Source organism: Scyliorhinus canicula, chromosome 10 (assembly GCF_902713615.1).
Source record: "Scyliorhinus canicula chromosome 10, sScyCan1.1, whole genome shotgun sequence".
In the NCBI taxonomy this organism is placed as follows: Eukaryota; Metazoa; Chordata; class Chondrichthyes; order Carcharhiniformes; family Scyliorhinidae; genus Scyliorhinus; species Scyliorhinus canicula.
In genome coordinates, this window is record NC_052155.1 from 185,680,590 (window position 1) to 185,695,100 (window position 14,511).

Below are 14,511 nucleotides of genomic sequence, written 5' to 3' on the forward strand. Positions count from 1 at the left end.
AAGACTGATCAAGCTGAGACTCTTTTCTCCAGAGAGACGAAGACTGAGAGGTGACCTGATAAAGTCTTTAACATTATCAAAGGGTTTGTGGAGAATTTAAAATCAGGGAGCAGAAATACAAGATGCTCACCAATAAATCCAACAGAGGTTTCAGGAGAATGTTTTTTAGCCAGAGAATGGTGAGAATGTGCCTGGACGGTACCAGGTTCAATCGAGACAGTCAAGAGGGTATTAGATGATTATTTGGAAAGAAACAATGTGGAGGGATACGGGGCAAAGGCAGGGGAATGAGAATTAGTCACGATGCTCATTTGGAGAGCTGGTGCATACTCGATGGGCTGAGCGGTCTCCTGCGCTGTAACAATTCTGTGATTCTGTGAATAAAGCAGAAATGGATTCAACTGGGAGCTGGAAAAACACATGAGGGGAGAGAGGAACAGATGGAATTGCTGAACGGGTGTGATGATAAACACCATCATAGACCAGTTGGGTTGAATGGTCTGATTCTGTGCTGTAAACACTATGTAAACTCTGTGTAACATACCATCTGTCCACATAGATAGGAAATTGGCATTTGGCCAGTGAGGAAGCCAAACTGTGTTGGATGAAGCACAGAAACATGTGGATAACGGAAATTAGGGACACGTTACTATACATTGAACATACATAGAAAATAGAAGGAGGAGGCCGTTCGGCCCTTCGAGCCTGCTCCGCCATTCATTAAGTTCAATACCTTGATCTTCCCTTCCCCTCCATACGCCTTGATCCCTTGAGCCCAAAGAGCTACATCTAATTACTTTCTGTGATGTGGCGATGCCGGCGTTGGACTGGGGTGGGCACAGTAAGAAGTCTGACAACACCAGGTTAAAGTCCAACAGGTTTGTTTTGAATCACTAGCTTTTGGAGCACAGCTCCTTCATCAGGTGAATGAAGAGATGGGTTCCAGAAGCATATATATAGACACATTCAAAGATGCAAGATGATACTTTGAATGCGAATCTTTGCAGGTAATTAAGTCTTTACAGGTCCAGATGGAGCAACTGGAGAGAGGGATAATCACAGGCTAAATAGGTGTGAATTGCCTCAGGACAGTTGGTAGGATTTCACAAGCCCAGGCCAGATGGTGGGAGGGGGGCATGAATCCCAGGTCCCGGTTGAAGCCGCACTCATGCGTGCGGATCTTGGCTATAAGTTTCTGCTGGACGATTCTGCGTTGTCGTGCGTCCGGAAGGCCGCCTTGGAGAACGCTTACCCAGAGATCAGAGGCTGAATGCCCTTGACTGCTGAAGTGTTCCCCGACTGGAAGGGAACATTCCTGCCTAGCGATCGTTGCGCAAGGATTCTCGCTATCAAGGCGATTGTCATGCGATTCTCAGTATGAAGGCCAATATATCATTTAACGTCTTTACCGCCTTCTGTACCTGCGCGCTTACTTTCAGCGACTGATGCACGAGGACACCAAGGTCTCGCTGAGTGTCCACCTCTCTCAATTTACACCCATTCAAACACTAATCTGCCTTCCGATTTTTGCTACCGAAGTGGTGAACCTCACATTTATCCACATTATACTGAATCTGCCATGCATCTGCCCACTCACTCAGCCTGTCCAAATCCTGCTGAAGCATCTCTGCATCCTCCTCACAGCTCACCCTCCCACCCAACTTTGTATCATCTGCAAATTTGGAGATATTACATTTAGTTCCCTCGCCAAATCCTTAACATATAATGTGAACAATTGGGGTCCTGGCACAGATCACTGCAGTACCCCACTAGTCGCTGCCTGCCAATCGGAAAAAAGACCCACTGATTCCAACTCTTTGGTTGCTGTCTGCTAACCCGCTTCCTGTCCATCTCCATTGTAATCCCATGCGCTGTAGCTTTACAAAGTAATCTGCTACGTGAGTCCTTGTCGAAAGCTTTCTGAAAGTCTAAATAAATCCCATCCACCGGTTATTCCTGCTCAACTCTACTGGTTACATCGTCAAAGAATTCCAGTCGATTTGTCAAGCACGATTTCCCTTTTGTCAATCCGTGCTGACTTTGTCTGATTACTCCACTGCTTTCCAAATGCTGCGCTATGAAATCCTTGATAATGGACTCAAGCAACTTCCGTACCACCAACATTAGGCTCACTGGTCTATAGGTCCCTGTTTTCTCACTACCTCCAGTTTTGAATAGCGGGTTTACATTCGCTACCCTCCAATCAGTCAGAACCAGTCCAGAGTCCACAGAATTTTGGGAAATGACCACCAATCGACCTGCTATTTCTAGGGCCACTTTTTTAATTATTCTGGGATGATGATTATCAGGCCCTGGACACATATCCGCCTTCAATCCAATTAATTTCCCTCAAACTATTTCTCCACTAATACTAATTTCCTTCAGTTCCTCTCTAAAACTTGTGTTTCTCAGAACTTCTGGTCCATTATTCATGGCTTCCTTTGTGAAGACAGAAGTTAAAGTTCAAATTTAGTTCCTCAGCCAATTTTTTGTTCCCTGTTAAGAATTCCCCCGTTTCTTTAATAATCTGTATTGTCACAAGTAGGCTGACATTAACACTGCAATGAAGTTACTGTGAAAAGCCCCTCGTCGCCACATTCCGGCGCCAGTTCGGGTACACTGAGGGAGAATTCAGAATGTCCAAATTATCTGACAAGCACGTCTTTCGGGACTTGTGGGAGGAAACCGGAGCTCCCGTCTGACTGTAAGCCCCCTGCAATTTAAAAATAAATAAATTTAGAGAACCCAATACATTTTATCCAATGAAGGGACAATTTTAGTGTGGCCAATGTACCTCTTTTGGGTAGTGGGGGCGAAACCCACGCAAACACGGGGAGATTATCCACACGGACAGTGACCCAGAGCCAGGATCGAACCCGGGTGCTCAGAGCCGTGAGGCAGCTGTGCTAACCACTGCGCCCCCGCGCTGCCCCTAAGTCCCCTGTAATGACGAGAATCCCCGATTGAGTGAATGAGGGACAATGACCTTGATTTAGAAAGGAGTGAGGGGCCTTTACTTAAGGTTCCTTGGAGCTTCTTATGAATTTTGCAATTACCAAATGCTTTCTAGGAACTTGCTGAGCCTGCAATCAACCACTTGACATTAAAACAGAACCCGCAGCCCTCACTGACGTCTGTTAGTTGACTCCCCCCCCCCCCGTTCATTACGCTCATTAATATGTTGATGGATTTTTCTGGGTGGATGTTTTCCTGCATTGAAAAATTAGGTCAAACATTGTCACTCAGATTGGAACCAGACACGCTGCAGCTTTTCTCATATTAAACATCCGCTTTCCTTCAGGCCGACCCCCCACCCCCACTCCCACCTCCACCCCCACTCCAGCCCTGGACCTCATCGAGAGCCCTGATTTTGGTCATGCATAAATATCAGCCCCTGTAGTGAAGCAATCCTTGCCATTTCTCAAAGTGCAACATGTATCTTTTTACAGATCAATTTCCAGTGTAGGTGCAAGCAATCTCGAATAACAAGGCTGGCGGAGCATAATACACTTCTTTTTGAAGGAAGGGAAATGTGTGTGGGTTTTCTCCTTTGACCGGAGCTGTCACAAACAAAACTGGATCCAACATTTGAAGTTTCTCAAGCTGTTTTTTTTCCCCGGGCTGGGTAGAAACTCTGCAATTATCTGGGTGTTTTGAGTGTCAATGTTTGTAAAGGGCAGCACGGTGGCGCAGTGGGTTAGGCCTGCAGTCTCATGGCGCCGAGGTCCCAGGTTCGATCCCGGCTCTGGGTCACTGTCCGTGTGGAGTTTGCACATTCTCCCCGTGTCTGTGTGAGTTTCAGCCCCACAGCCCCAAGATGTGCAGGGTAGGTGGATTGGCCACGCTAAATTGCCCCTTAATCGGAAAAAATGAATTGGGTACTCTAAATTTTTTTTTAAAGCGAATGTTTTCCAGACAGAGGATGATTGATTCTTCACGAGGGGGAGGAAAAAGCTTCCAGCGGTGGGGAGTCCGACATTTCCGATCCACCCTTCAGTTCCTTGGTCTGCAGGAGGGGGGGCCAAGAAGGTCTTTAGGATTTCTAAACCGGGGGGGTGAAGAGATTGGCTTCAAGCTGCCGTATCGCACCCCCATTGAAATACAAATCACAGCCCATCGGTGCGATAGGTGTAAAATACTTTTCAGTTTTGCTGAATTAAAAAACTGCGAATTCCCTAAACACACCCCCCACCCCGAAGGCTCCAGTATTATTGTAAACAGGACTAGCATTTTCCTCCAGGAGAACTCATCATCATACCAGCAATGTTAATATTTATTTTATTTCCTGATATTTGCCAGACAATGATTAGAGATTACATCTGTTAGCACCTGTTGCTCTGGCCACTCTGCTGTTATTGTCGAACATCCCGGGTTTCTCATTCGTAACTTGAACGGGAAACTTTCTTTCGGTGACTCAAGATGTTGGCCGGAATTCTCTGGCCGTTCACGCCAGCGGATATTCCAGTCCCGCCACGGCAGGCCCCTGGACAACGGCGGGGCCGGAAGATCCCGACGTAGACCAATGGCGGTCGGCCTCTGCCGCCACGAAACACGAGGTGGATTGCGTGACAAATCCACCCCTTCACTTCCCTTCAACTCCTCTTCTAACAAGATAAAGACTTGCATTCATGTAGCGCCTTTCAAAACCTCGGCACATCCCAAAGCAGCCGCTGATGTACGTTTTGAAGTCTAAAGGCTACTGCAATGTAAGAAACACGGTCGGCGATTTGGGCACAGCAAGATCCCAAAAGCAACCATGTGATAATAGGGCAGCACGGTGGCACAGTGGTTAGCACAGCTGCCTCATGGCGCCGAGGACCCAGGTTCGATCCCGGCTCTGGGTTACTGTCCCTCAACCCAAAGATGTGCAGGGTGGGTGGATTGGCCATGCTTAATTGCCCCTTAATTGGAAATAATGAATTGGGTACGCTAAATTTATTTTGAAAACCCATGTGACAATGGACCAGAGAATCCATTTTGAAGTGTCGGTAGGGCTAAATCTTGCCCAGGGTACAGGGGAGAACACCCTTTTTTCAAAACAGTGCCAAGGGATTTTTCACATCCACCCCAGAACGCATCTCCATTTAAAACCTAGCCCATAGGGCAGCACGGTGGTGGTTAGCACTGCTGCCTCATGGCGCCGAGGACCCAGGTTCGATCCCGGCTCGGGCAGCACGGTGGCCTAGAGGTTAGCACTGCTGCCTCATGGCACCGAGGACCCGGGTTTGATCCCGACCCTGGGTCACTCACCGTGTGGAGTTTACACATTCTCTCCATGCCTGTGTGGGACTCGCCCCAACAAGCTGTGAGGTCCTCCATGCTCACCTGAGAGGACGGACACGGCCTCACCTTGGTATCTCATCCAAGAGGCAGCACCTCTGACAGTGCCGCACTCCCTCAGCACTGCGCGGGGTGGGTCAGACTGATCTTTGTGCTCTAATCTCTGGAATGGCTCGTGAACGTACAATCTGGAGGCAAAAGAGTTCTGCCCACACGTACCTTTAAATCATAAAACACTGAAACAAAGGACAATAATTCATTTTCAAAAGACCCAAGACGTCATTAAACGTAATCCAAATCCTGCAACAGTGTGTGTTAAATGCATTCGCACAAAACAAAAATGTAACAGGAACGTTAGGTCACATCTCGCCTATGACCCAGAATACGACTGATGTGTCCACTCACTGCTCTGTTGGGACAGTTGCAACATAGAGGGAACCGCATTAGCTTTTCATTTCCATTGCTCCTGGGTGGTTCGATGCTCCTAGTTTGAGGTATCAGGTGGCGCTTGACCCGATCAACTCATTCAAGAATAACAAGGTACAGTTTGAAGGCAGCTTGGGTTTCCTTTCAACGTTGTCACATGGTGGTGTGATATTCACGAGGACACACTGGTCAGATTAAAGAGAGATACTGAGGCAGATCTGGGTGCAATTCATTGCAAAAGAAAAACTTGACATGGCAATAAATGCAAATAAATTGTTCCCTTTGTAGCTATGCACACCATTGTAAATAAAGAAACGTGATTATGAAAACTAAGGTTGCAGACGCAGTGACAACCTGAGATATATATGTTGTTGATGCGGTTGCTGTTATTGTTCTGTTTGTCTCGTTTTATTTATTTATGGGTTGTGTAAATTTTGATGTCAAGTCTTAAAATTCCAATAATAATACTTTTCAAAAAAGAAAGAGAAACTTGCATTTATAATGGTGCCTTTGATTATCCCAAAGTGCTTCACAGTCAATGAGGTATCTTTGAAGTGTTGCCATTGTTTTAATGCAGGAAATACAGTTTTGGTCAAGATCACACTTTGGTGGGTGGCAGGGTGGCACATGGGCGGCATGGTGGCGTAGCGGTTAGCACTGCTACCTCACGGCACCGAGGACCCGGGTTCGATTCCATAGAACATAGAAAAATACAGCACAGAACAGGCCCTTCGGCCCACGATGTTGTGCCGAACTTTTGGCCTAGATTAAGAACAAATTAATCTACACCCTATCATTCTACCCTAATCCATGTACCTATCCAATAGCCGCTTGAAGGTCCCTAACGTTTCTGACTCAACTATTTCCACAGGCAGTGCATTCCATGCCCCCACTACCCTCTGGGTAAAGAACCTACCTCAGACATCCCCCCTATATCTTACACCATTCACCTTAAATTTATGTCCCCTTGTAATGGTTTGTTCCACCCGGGGAAAAAGTCTCTGACTGTCTACTCTATCTATTCCCCTGATCATCTTATAAACCTCTATCAAGTCGTCCCTCATCCTTCTCCGTTCTAATGAGAAAAGGCCTAGCACCCTCAACCTTTCCTCGTAAGACCTACTCTCCACCGGTCCCGGGTCACTCTCCTTGTGGAGCTTGCACATTCTCCCCATGTCCGCTTGGGCCTCACCCCCACAACCCACAGATGTTCAGGATGGGTGGATTGGCCACATTAAATTGCCCCTTAATTGGAAGAAGAATTTTTTTTAAATCACACTTTGATGACAATTACATTGTGGACAGACGGCTTTCATCTTTCAGAAAGAACAACCTCCCTAAGGAACAACAATGAAGAGATTGGAGAGACCGTCAGGAATTCTTGGTTCAATTCTAAAGGAAAATAGTGCACCACAAAATCTCCACGTCTAACCCAGGAGCTTTAGAGGTCAGTTGATAAATTAAACCCCGACCGCCATCTCGGGTGGATGTAAATTAAATCCCACAGCACCCCTTTGAAGAAGAGCAGGTGTGTTTTCCCCGATGTCCCGGACAAATTTATGCCCAATCAATATTGTTAAAACAACATAGATTATCTGTAAATTGCTGTTTGTGGGAGCTTGCTGTGCACAAATTGGCTGCTTTGCCTCCTACGGTAATGGCACTTCAAAAGCCAAGCTGTAAAGCTCTTTGTGACGTCCTGTGCTCCTTGTCCCTAAACCTCTCTGCCTCTCTCTCCTCCTTCAAGGTTACTCCTTCAAGGGCAGCACGGTGGTGCAGTGGCTAGCACTGCTGCCTCACGGCGCCGAGGTCCCAGGTTCGATTCTGGCTCTGGGTCACTGTCCGTGTGGAGTTTGCAAATTCTCCCCGTGTCTGCTTGGGTTTCGCCCCCACAACCCAAAGATGTGCAGGTTAGGTGGATTGGCCACGCTAAATTGCCCCTTCATTGGAGAAAAAATAATTGCGTACTCTAAATTTATTTTAAAAAATAAAAAATAAATGTGGCTCCATGTCATATTTTATCTGGTAACATCCCTGTGAAGCACCTTGGGATCTTTCACTATATTAAAGGTACAATATAAAAGCACGTTGTTGCCTACCACGCAATTCTTCAACTTAGACCTGGATTACAGAATGGTAATTTTACCAGTGGGTTAATGAATCAAAATGACCCAGATATTGTGATGAGGATAACAGTGATGTTATGAGCACCCATCAATATTGTGGAGTAAATTGGCCCACAACTTTGCAGAGTTTGTGGAGATGGGAAACCTGGAAGTTGCTGTCCAAATCGCCTTGCTCCTCCACAAGCCCCTCACCCAGAGACTCCATGCTGTGCAACTTGAAACAGTACGGAGTTGCTGCACTCATCCACTAACCACATCAGAAAGTGTTAGGACTGGTGCATTGAGGCATAGGTACACTTAGAACAGTGTGATGAATCTTAATTACTGCCAGACAACGTTTTTGGCAATTCTTTTTTTAAGCATGACGCCTCTTTCCTTGATAATGTAACTATGTCTCTTATCTTTATCTCTAAAGATGTGCAGCTTAGGTGGATTGGCCATGCTAATTTTTTTTTAATTTAGAGTAACCAATTCATCTTTTCCAATTAAGGGGCAATTTAGCGTGGCCAATCCACCCACCCTGCACATCTTTGGGTTGTGGGGGTGAAACCCACGCAGACACGGGGAGAATATGCAAACTCCACACGGACAGTGACTCAGAGCCGGGATCGAACCTGGGACCTCGACGCCGTGAGGCAGCAGTGCTAACCCACTGCGCCATCGTGCTGCCCCTGGCCATGCTAAATTGCCCTTAGTGTCCAAAATTGCCCTTAGTGTTGGGTGGGGTTACTGCAGGGGTGGGCAAACTTTTCCGTGCAAGGGCCACATTCAAAAATTCACAATTGTAAAGGGCCGCATAGTATATTAAGTAAAATAATTACTTCACCCGGTTATGATTCTGGGCGCCTCATGTAGAACATAGAACAGTACAGCACAGAACGGGCCCTTCGGCCCTCGATGTTGTGCCGAGCAATGATCACCCTACTCAAGTCAACGTATCCACCCTATACCAGTAAGTAACCCAACAGCCCCCCCCCCCCCATTAACCTTAAAAAAAAATTTTTTTTTAATGACTTGGTGGGCCGCATAAAGACCTTTGGCGGGCCGCATGCGGCCCGCGGGCCGTAGTTTGCCCACCCCTGGGTTACTAGGTTCTGGCGATTGGGTGAAGGTGTGGGCTTGGGTAGGATGCTCTTTCAAAGAGCCGATGCAGACAGTGACCCAGGGCCGGAATTCGAACCCAGGTCCTCAACGCCGCAGTCCCAGTGCTAACCACTGCGCCACATGCTGCCCTCGCAGTGTCATATTTATTGGGACTCCCACAGCAATTGTGTTATCAGCGTCCGTTGTTCAAGCGTTCACTTGCCATTTCCAAATTCTTCATTGCTCTTTGTTAACTGAGTACTGAAGAAGTGAAAAGCCAACAGCGGCAAGATGTCTTCATGTAGGATCACCGCTGTGTTTCAGCTACACGTACACCGCATGTTTCGCCTTTACTCTGGCCCTCCACATCTTGTCAGTTTAACCCGGCTGTGACTGAGGGTGAAATTGATCGGCAAAGGTCAAAAGAAATTAAACTTTTGTTTGAAAGGTTGCAATGTAAATATTGCCACTAGTTTAAAGTGTCATCAGTACTCTGCAATCAGATCTGCTGCTGGTGTCTGTCAATGAGTGACCCTCAGAGAGAGAGAGAGAGATGGCCTCCACCTGGCCCGGGCAGGCTGAGAACAGGAACTGTCTTTTAGAACTCATTTCGGTCCTTGGAGCATTTAAACAGCAACTCTCCCCCCACCCCCACCCCCAACACACACACACACACATACACGCCATGTCTTAGCTCTGGGACCCTCAAAGTGATTCATAGAATCCCTACAGAGCAGAAGGAGGCCATTTGGCCAATCGGGTTTGCATCGATCCTCTGATAGAACATCCCTAGCTCGACCCTATCTCCCTGACCCCACCTAACCTTTTGGACACTAAGGGATAGTTTAGCACGGCCAATCTGACTAACCTTCAAAACATTTTTTAAAATAAATTTAGAGTACCCAATTATTTTTTCCAATTAAGGGGCAATTTACCGTGGCCAATCCACCTATCCTGCGTATCTTTTGGGTTGTGGGGGCGAAACCCACGCAGACACGGGGAGAATGTGCAAACTCCACACGGACAGTGACCCAGGGCCGAGTTTCGAACCTGGATCCTCAGCGCCGTAGGCAGCAATGCTAACCACTGTGCCACCGTGCTGCCCTCCAATCCGACTAACCTGCACGTTAACCTGGACTGTGGGAGGAAACCGGAGCACCCAGGGGGAAACCCATGCAGACAGTCACCCAGGGCCAGAATTGAGCTCTGGACACTGGCGTTGTGAGGCAGCTGTGCTAACCACTGTGCCACCGTGCCGCCTGGGTCCCTGGCGCTGTGAGGCAGCAGTGTTAACCACTGTGCCACCCTAATTGCCCAAACGTGATCAGCTATTGGCTGAAGCATGGCAGAGCGAGAGAAGCCAGTGAATGATGTTATCGGGGAGGAAGGGAAATTCTTGCTTGGGATCCTGAACTAATCCCTTTTAATTAAGATTCGGGACTACAAGTTCTCTGGCCCCTGGTGAGATAGTGGGATATCATGTTCAGGGCGGAATCCTCGATTGTGCTTTGCAAGGGCAGCACAGTGGTGCAGTGATTAGCCCTGCTGTCTCACGGCGCTGAGGTCCCAGGTTCGATTCTGGGTCACTGTCCGTGTGGAGTTTGCACATTCTCCCCGTGTCTGCGTGGGTTTCACCCCCACAACCCAAACATGTGCAGGGTAGGTGGATTGACCACGCTAAATTGCCCCTTAATTGGAAAAAATAATTGAGGGGTATAGCTTTAAATTGAGGGGAGATAGATATAGGACAGATGTCAGAGGGAGGTTCTTTACTCAGAGAGTAGCAGGGGCGTGGAATGCACTGCCTGCAACAGTAGTGGACTCGCCAACATTAAGGGCATTCAAATGGTCATTGGATAGGCATATGGATGATAAGGGAATAGTGTAGATGGGCTTTAGAAGGGTTTCACAGGTCGGCGCAACATCGAGGGCCGAAGGGCCTTAACTGCGCTGTTATGTTCTATGCAAGCATCCTATCTGGCTGCATCACAGCCTGGTATGGCAACTGCTCGGCTCAAGGCCGTAAGAAACATCAGAGAGTCGTGAACACAGCCCAGTCCATCACCCAAACCCGCCTCCCATCCATGGACTCCATCTACACCTCCCGCTGCCTGGGGAAAGCGGGGAGCATAATCGAAGACCCCTCCCACCCGGCTTACTCACTCTTCCAACTTCTTCAATCGGGCAGGAGATACAGAAGTCTGAGAACACGTGCGGACAGATTCAAAAACAGCTTCTTTCCTCTTATGGATTGAACTGATCTCTTCACACACCGTTTCCACTGAGTAGTACTGCACTCCTGCATACTTCACCCGATGCCTGTGTCTATGTATTTACATTGTGCATTTTATGTTTGCCCGATGTATCTCTCTCATGTATGGAAAGATCTGTCTGAACTGTATGCTGAACAATACTTTTCACTGGGGCAGCACGGTGGCACAGTGGTTAGCACTGCTGCCTCACGGCGCCGAGGTCTCAGGTTCGATCCCGGCTCTGGGTCACTGTCTGTGCGGAGTTTGTACATTCTCCCCGTGTCTGCGTGGGTTTCGTCCCCACAACCCAAAAGGTGTGCTGGGGTAGGTGGATTGGCCATGCTAAATTGCCCCTTAATTGGAGAAAAAATTAATTGGATACCCTAAAATTATAAAAAGTGAAAGTAAGGAAGTAACTGATTTAAAGTTTCTAAGGAGCATTTTGTACGTGCAGAAATGCACAGTCATTGTAGATTGGGCCGGATGCATCCCTGCATCATTAATTATTACACAGACAGTCAGCATTCTGAGCCCTGCCCAGCTCATATATCTTCTCTGGAGAATCGTTAGTGACTGACAGAAAAATACAAGCCATTCGAGACACTATAGTACAAACACAACATTACAACATCTCATTCACAAGGTTTTTATCACCCCTCGATGGATGTGTGTGTGACTCTTTGTGATTATATATATACTTTTTTGTTAAATTTTAGATTACCCAATTCTTTTTTCCAATTAAGGGGCAATTTAGTGTGGCCAATCCACCTACCCTGCACATCTTTGGGTTGTGGGGGCGAAACCCACGAGACACGGGGAAATGTGCAAACTCCACACGGACAGTGACCCAGAGCTGGGATCGAACCTGGGACCTTAGCGCCGTGAGGCAGCTGTGCTAACCACTGCGCCACCGTGCTGCCCTATATATATATATATATCCATGTGAGTGTGAATCTAACTGTGTGTGTGTGTCTCTGTGAGTGTATGCATGTGAGTGTGTATGTGTGTGTGTATCTGTATGTACATGCGTGTGTGTACATACATGGGAGTGGGTATATTTATGTATGTGTGAGTATGCATCCATTTGTGTCTATATAACTGTGTGCAAGTGTGTGTCTATGTGCATTTGTGTGTGCACGTGTATCTCTGTGCATGCGTATCTGTGCACGTACGCATGTGTGTGTATGCGTCCATTTTGAGTGTGTACATGTGTGTATGTGTTGTTCACAATTTACATTGATGATTTGGAGTTGGGGACCAAGGGCAATGTGTCCAAGTTTGCAGATGACACTAAGATGAGTGGTAAAGCGAAAAGTGCAGAGGATACTGGAAGTCTGCAGAGGGATTTGGATAGGTTAAGTGAATGGGCTCGGGTCTGGCAGATGGAATACAATGTTGACAAATGTGAGGTTATCCATTTTGGTAGGAATAACAGCAAACGGGATTATTATTTAAACGATAAAATATTAAAGCATGCCGCTGTTCAGAGAGACTTGGGTGTGCTAGTGCATGAGTCACAGTAAGTTGGTTTACAAGTGCAACAGGTGATTAAGAAGGCAAATGGAATTTTGTCCTTCATTGCTAGAGGGATGGAGTTTAAGACTAGGGAGGTTATGTTGCAATTGTATAAGGTGTTAGTGCGACCACACCTGGAGTATTGTGTTCAGTTTTGGTCTCCTTACTTGAGAAAGGACGTACTGGCGCTGGACGGTGAGCAGAGGAGATTCACTAGGTTAATCCCAGAGCTGAAGGGGTTGGATTATGAGGAGAGGTTGAGTAGACTGGGACTGTACTCGTTGGAATTTAGAAGGATGAGGGGGGATCTTATAGAAACATTTAAAATTATGAAGGGAATAGATAGGATAGATGCGGGCAGGTTGTTTCCACTGGCGGGTGACAGCAGAACTAGGGGGCATAGCCTCAAAATAAGGGGAAGTAGATTTAGGACTGAGTTTAGGAGGAACTTCTTCACCCAAAGGGTTGTGAATCTATGGAATTCCTTGCCCAGTGAAGCAGTTGAGGCTCCTTCATTACATGTTTTTAAGGTAAAGATAGATAGTTTTTTGAAGAATAAAGGGATTAAGGGTTATGGTGTTCGGGCCGGAAAGTGGAGCTGAGTCCACAAAAGATCAGCCATGATCTAATTGAATGGCGGAGCAGGCTCGAGGGGCAGATGGCCTACTCCTGCTCCTAGTTCTTATGTTCTTATGTTCTTATTCTTATGTATCTGACTCTGTGTCCGTGCGCACATGTGTGCATATGTGCACCTCAGCGCGCGTGTGCACAGTTTCTACTTTATGAGCTAATTAATTGTACGGTTGGCAGGTATGGCTATATAGGTGAAGTTCTTACACTAATGTGTGACTTCACGCTGCACTCTAACCCCTCGACAATCAAAAATGTGATGTTATATTCTTCACACATATGGATTAGGAATATCTCCCTCATGTGGCGAGAGCATCACCTCAGTTATATAATAAGCACTCCTACATTGTCAGGTGCTCTGTGTTAAACTGTTACAAAACAATTACCCAGCTATCGAACATCAACACCGTCTTGTATCTGGACATGTACGCCTGCAATATGTCGATGTTCAAATTACCCACTCTTTCCTGAGAATTTACTGTCGAAAGTTACGCTGCCTGCCACCCAGGATTCACTAAGCCTTTGCTCTGTTTATGTTGGTCAGCTGTTCGCAGTTGTCAGTGAAGACAGAGCCAGGGAAATCTCGATGAGGAAGGGATGTGGCAAGATAGTGCTGAAAATATTCAGCTCTCCCTTTTAAAGTCCCATTCTCACTTCCAAACACCAAGGTGGTTTGACCAGAGCTCGACCAAAAGGGGCATCTCCTCTCTGTCCATTTTGCCAAATATTTCAAATCAATGTCCCTCTGACCAGTGACCCCCTCCTGCCATTGCAAACTGTTTCTTGCTATTCACCCCATCAAACCCCCCCACCCCATAATTAAAAAAACATTTTTTTTAGAGTAGCCAATTATTTTTTTTTCCAATTGAGATGCAATGTAGCCTGGCCAATCCACCTAGCCGGCACAGCTTTGGGTTGTGGGGGTGAAACCCACGCAGACACGTGGAGAATGTGCAAACTCCACACGGACAGTGACCCAGGGCTGCCCGCCCTAAAAATGTAAGAATGTTTTGCTTCCTCCCCGGCGGGAAATTGAACCCCAGTCTCCCGCGTGACAGGCAGCGATACGGACCACTGCACTACCGAGGAAGTGACACCCTCCCCATAATTCTGAAGAGTTCCTACATCTTGTTTTTTGGATTGGGAGGGGGTCTGGGGAATAGGAATCCTCTTATCACTAAATCCCTGGCAAAGTGTGA